General features: G+C 36.1%; 1 pseudogene; it reads right to left on the bottom strand.

Moving 5' to 3' along the window:
* Nucleotides 1-536: 536 nt before the first annotated feature.
* LOC132003222 (large ribosomal subunit protein eL32-like) lies at nucleotides 537-4,015 on the bottom strand (annotated as a pseudogene).
* Nucleotides 4,016-5,697: the final 1,682 nt, after the last annotated feature.

Raw genomic sequence — 5,697 nt, 5'->3', positions numbered from 1 at the left:
ACATAGTGACTATAGCTAATAATAATGTACTGTATACTTAAACCTTGCTAATATAGATGTTTTCTCTCACCACATACCAAAAAAAGGTCACTATGTGAGCTGATGGATATATTAATTTGGTTAATGTGGTAATCACTTTACAATGTATCAAATATCAAATATCAAACATCATGTACATCATGTACACCCCTCTCTCTGCCTGCCTCTCTGCCTACTTGTGATCTCTCTGTCAAATAAATAAGTAAAATCTTTTTTAAAAAGTGAATTATTTTCACTCTTAAGTAGATATACAGAAACATTTTTATTAATTAGTATTAATTGCTTTATTTATAAAATTCTTGACCATAATCCATTCCTAATATAATTTGCAATGTATGAATTTGAGAGGATTCAGTTCCTTGATGAAACAGAAAATAATAAATACTCTTCCCTAAAACTGGTCAGGAAATATGAAGGAAAACCATACAATTCAATTTACTCAAAAAAATTTTTTGTGCTTTTATGGTTTTGATATAACTATAATGTGCACAAGCTGATCATTCATTTTCTTTGCTGTGCAGCCTGGTATTGGGTTTGGTGACTCTGATGTCCAGCTGGGCTGCTCTTTCCACAAGGGCTTTGTGGTTCTTTGAGGAGACAATGTGAGCAATCTCTCCACGGTAAGATTTGTTGCACATCAGCAGCACTTCAAGCTCCTTGACATTGTGGACTAGGAACTTCTGGAAGCCCCTGGGGAATATGATTTGATTTCTTGTTGCTACCCTAACCAATACTGGGCATCAAGATCTGGCCCTCTAATCATCTGCACATCCTATTGTCAATGCCTCTGGGTTTCTGGCAGTTGCGCTTAATTTTGACATATTGGTCTGACTGGTGCCTGATGAACTTTTTGGTCCTTTCTTTAATGATCTTGGGCTTCACCAGATGTCTGAGGGCAGCAACACTGCCCTGTAACACACAGCTGCCACCTCCACAGGTAGCCTGGAGGAAGAGAAAGGAAGGTGGCACGCGAGGGCTCCATCTACTCAAAACTTTTAAACCAGATTATAAAGCTAAGTCCACCTGAACCCTTAGTGGGTGAGGATTTCATTCCTAAGGCTGAAATAATTTCATTTGTGGTCAAGTCAGCTCCAGGAGCAGAAATATTGCCAAAGATATTTTAAGGTCAGTAAGAAGTACACTCTGCTTAAACCAATTATGAAATTGTCAGATCTCAGATGACAGCCAATTTCATGCATTTCAGAGCCACTGAATTTATTTAGTCACAACAATAATAGAAATTGAACAAGAAAGATAGCATTACATATAATTCTTTGGGGGGATCAAAATAGATGATGACTTACAAATAAAGTTCTGTGGGTTGGCATATATGATTTTTTAAAAGATTTTATTTATTTATTTGACAGACAGAGATCACAAGTTGGCAGAGAGGCAGGCAGAGAAAGAGGAGGAAGCAGGCTCCTGGCAGAGCAGACAGCCTGATGTGGGGCTCCATCCCAGGACCCTGGGACCATGACCTGAGCTGAAGGCAGAGGCTTTAACCCGCTGAACCACCCAGGTGCCCTGGCAAATATGATTTTAAGAAAAATATGTTGTAGGGGAAATGTGGATTTATAATTATATTGTTTAATAATTATACCTTCATGATTATTTTCTGCTTATTCTATCTCATGGACTCATTTAAGAGAAAACTAACATGTAAATTTAAATAATATATTTAATCTTTTTTCTTCTGTATCATTTCATTAATAAAAGAGGATGATAAAATACATTAAGGTAGAAAGCAATGCTTACAAATTTCTCACTTTTGTATAATTTTTAACCCATGGATTCTAAACAGTACCCTATAATACATACAAAAGGAAATAGTTTAACATAATTAGTAATAATTTCATGCATCCTTCAATATAAAAGCTTTTATGAACTTAGAATAATTCATATGAGCTTTTTCTAAGACTGTTCTTTGTAGTGTGTTTGCATAATGATAAGATCCAATCTGTTAGAAAACAAGTAAAGGACAAATGGTCATCATTTTGATCTAATGATGTTTAATGCAGTTTTAAGCAATCTGCTAAAGACAAAAGGTGGCCACTCAGACATAGCCAATTACTTATTTGTGTGGCAGATGAAATCTTTAATAATGAATCTGATTAACATTCAATAATAAATATACGGGCTGGGAAAATGACCAAGCCACCTCAACCACCAGTAAACATCAACTAAGGCTTTGCTCGAATTGAGATCAGACTGGTATTCCAGAAAGGCGCATTAAGATAAAAGTTTATCAAATGTGTTAACATGGACTCCCCTAAAAAATCTACATAAAATCTGGAAAATAGACCAAACATCTATATGAGTTATATGTATTTAATTGTTTAGGGATTTTTAAAAGAAGATTTTATTTATTTATTTGACAGAGATCACAAGTAGGCAGAGAGGCAGGCAGAGAAAGGTGGGGGAAGCAGGTTCCCCACCGAGCAGAGAGCCTGATGTGGGGCTTGATCTCAGGACCCTAGGATCATGACTAGAGCTGAAGCCAGAGGCTTTAACCCACAGAGCCACCCATGCACCCCAAGAGATGTTTAAAATCAATTTGGTTTGATCCCCAAACACTGAAAACATTATAAAAATCATGCTGTAGGAGATTTAGCAGTTACACTGCTTAAGTTTTTCTACCAATGACATTTTTTTAAAAGATTTTATTTATTTATTTGACAGACAGAGATCACAAGTAGGCAGGGAGGCAGGCAGAGAAAGAGGAGGAAGCAGGCTCCCCGCCGAGCAGAGAGCCCAATGCGGCGCTTGATCCCACACCCTGGGATCATGACCCGAGCCAAAGGCAGAGGCTTAACCCACTGAGCCACCCAGGTGCCCCTACCAATGACATTTTATGAGTAATGTGAAGGGATTCTCTTTTAATAATACTTATATTCTGAAAATGTCTTTGATCCAGTGGGGTTTAATAACTGTTTCATATCTAAATACATCCTAATTAATAATGTACAATAGATGGGGCACCTGGGTGGCTTAGTGGGTTAGGCGTCTATCTTCGGCTCAGGTCATGATCTCAGGGTCCTGGGATTGAGTCCCACATTGGGCTCTCTGCTTGGCAGGGAGCCTACTTCTTCCTCTCTCTCTCTGCCTGCCTCTCTGCCTACTTGTGATCTCTCTCTGTCAAATTAATAAATAAAAATCTTTTAAAAATAATGTATAATAGAGGTTAGATGAGAATATCACAAGTTGTATTTTTAAAATGATTTATTGAAGAATAACATATACACAGAAAAGTACATAAATAAAGAGGCTACTGAATTTTCACGAAGTGAGCACATACGTTAACCAGAAAAAGATTTTTAAAACTAAACATCAAGAAATGGCATCCTAGAAGCCCTTCTAGTCATTAGATCCCTCCCTGCCAGACCACTAACCCAATTTTAAATATCATGTATTAGTTTGGCTTGTTTTTTTTTTTTTTAACTTAATCTAGCTTTTTCTCTCAACATAATGTTTGCAAGATTCTTGCAAACATGTTTTTGAGCAGTTATAGCTCATTCATCCTTTTTGTGCAAATATACTATTATACATATATATATATGGTAGATTTTGGATTATTTATTTATCCTATGGTCATCATTTTATAGGTATAATGAATTATGCTGCTACGAACAAACTTACACATGTCTTTTGGTGAACATATGTATGCATTTCTGTTGAGCATATATCCAGGAATATTGCTGGGACTTAGAATGTAAATATATTCAATTTTATTAGATACCGTGAATCAGTTTTCCAAATGGTTATACCAATTCACATTCTCATTAGCAATGTTCTATAATTTCTCCAATCTTAGCATTTTCTGTCTTCATTTTAGCCATTCTTTTAGGCATATTAGGTAGTGTTATTGTTTAAATTTGCATTTCCCTGATAACTAATAAGGTTGAACATATGTTCATGTATTTATTGGTCATTTGAATACCTTTTTTGTGAAGTGCCTATCTAAGTCTTTGGTCTGCATTTTGTCTTCCAAGCCAAACTGTAATATCTCTTAAAATTGGTTCTATTAACCAGCATATAAATGAAATTTGAGTTATTATTCTATTTTTAAAATAAGAAAGGAATTGAAATATGTCAGCATTTTCAGGTTTCTGAGCTTATAATATAATTTAAAAATCAACCAAAAAACATTGCCATTGGATTCTAATGAGCTAACTCATCATATTAATTATGGTTAAAAAAAAAAAAAAGCTAGCAAGTACTTAGCCTGACTTTCCTATTTAAACTCTACCTCTTGGGGCACCTGGGTGGTTCAGTGGGTTAAGCCGCTGCCTTCGGCTCGGGTCGTGATCTCGGGGTCCTGGGATCGAGTCCCACATCGGGCTCTTCTGCTCAGCAGGGAGCCTGCTTCCTCCTCTCTCTCTCTCTCTCTCTGCCTACTTGTGATCTCTCTCTGTCAAATAAATAAATAAAAATCTTTAAAAAAAAAAAAAAAAAAAAAAGACCAAAACAAACAAACAGTTTGAAGAGACAGAGCATCAGAAGCACTCAGACATGGCAGAGATGTTGAAATTACCATACTGAAAACTTAAAACATATAATAAATATGTTAAAGGTTCTAATGGAAAAGTGGACAGCATACAAGAATGTCTAGACAATGATAGACAATGTAAGCAGAGAAATGAAAATTGTAAGGAAGAATCAAAAGGAAATGCTAGAAATTAAGAACACTGTAACAGAAATAAAGAATGCCTTGATGGGCTCATCAATAGATTGATACGCTCTCAAGAAAAATCAGTGGGCTTGAAGAAGTGTCAATTTAGAACTTCCAAATTGAGGGACACCTGGGTGGTTCAGTCCATTAAGTAAATACCTTTGGCTCAGGTCATGATCCCAGCATCCTGGGTTCAAGTCCCCCATGGGGTTCCCTGCTCAGGGGAGAGCCTGCTTCTCCCTCTGCCTGGCACTCCCTCTGCTTGTGTTTGCTTTCTCTCTTTCTCTGACAAATAAATAAATAAAAATCTTAGAAACTTCCAAATTGAAATGCAAAGAGAAAATATAATGATAGAGAACAGAATATCTAAGAAATGTAAAATTAAAATTACAAGAAGTGTAACATGTATAATAATAATACCAGAAGTATAAAAGAGAAAGGAACAAAAGGAATACCTGAAACAATAATGACTGACAATTTCCCAAAACTAATGAGAAACATCAAAACACAGAACCATGAAGTTCATAAACCACTGATAATAAATACCACAAAATCTACACCAACGTGTATCACATTCAAACTTCAGAAAATCAAAGACAAAGAAAATTTTGAAAGAAGCCAGAGGAAAAAACATTTTACCACAGAGGAGCAAGGATAATAATTACATTAAACTTCTCTTCAGAAAACATGCAAGCAAGAAAAAAAAATAGTGGAGTAAAATACTTAAAGTGTTGGGGCACCTGGGTGGCTCAGTGGGTTAAGCCTCTGCCTTCAGATCAGGTCCTAATTCCAGGGTGCTGGGATGGAGCCCCGCATCAGGCTCTCTCTGCTCAGAAGGGAGACTGCTTCCCCCCTCTCTCTGCCTGACCCTTTGCTTATTTGTGATCTCTCTCTCTGTATCAAATAAATAAATAAAATATTGTAAAAAAAATACTTAAAGCATTGAAAGAAAAAAAACAACCTAAAATTCTATTTCCAGCTAAGTTAAA

The sequence above is a fragment of the Mustela nigripes genome, chromosome 16 (assembly GCF_022355385.1).
Source record: "Mustela nigripes isolate SB6536 chromosome 16, MUSNIG.SB6536, whole genome shotgun sequence".
Classification (NCBI taxonomy): domain Eukaryota; kingdom Metazoa; phylum Chordata; class Mammalia; order Carnivora; family Mustelidae; genus Mustela; species Mustela nigripes.
The sequence above is the reverse complement of the archived record's forward strand: the minus strand, read 5'-3'. Positions and strand labels throughout refer to the sequence as shown.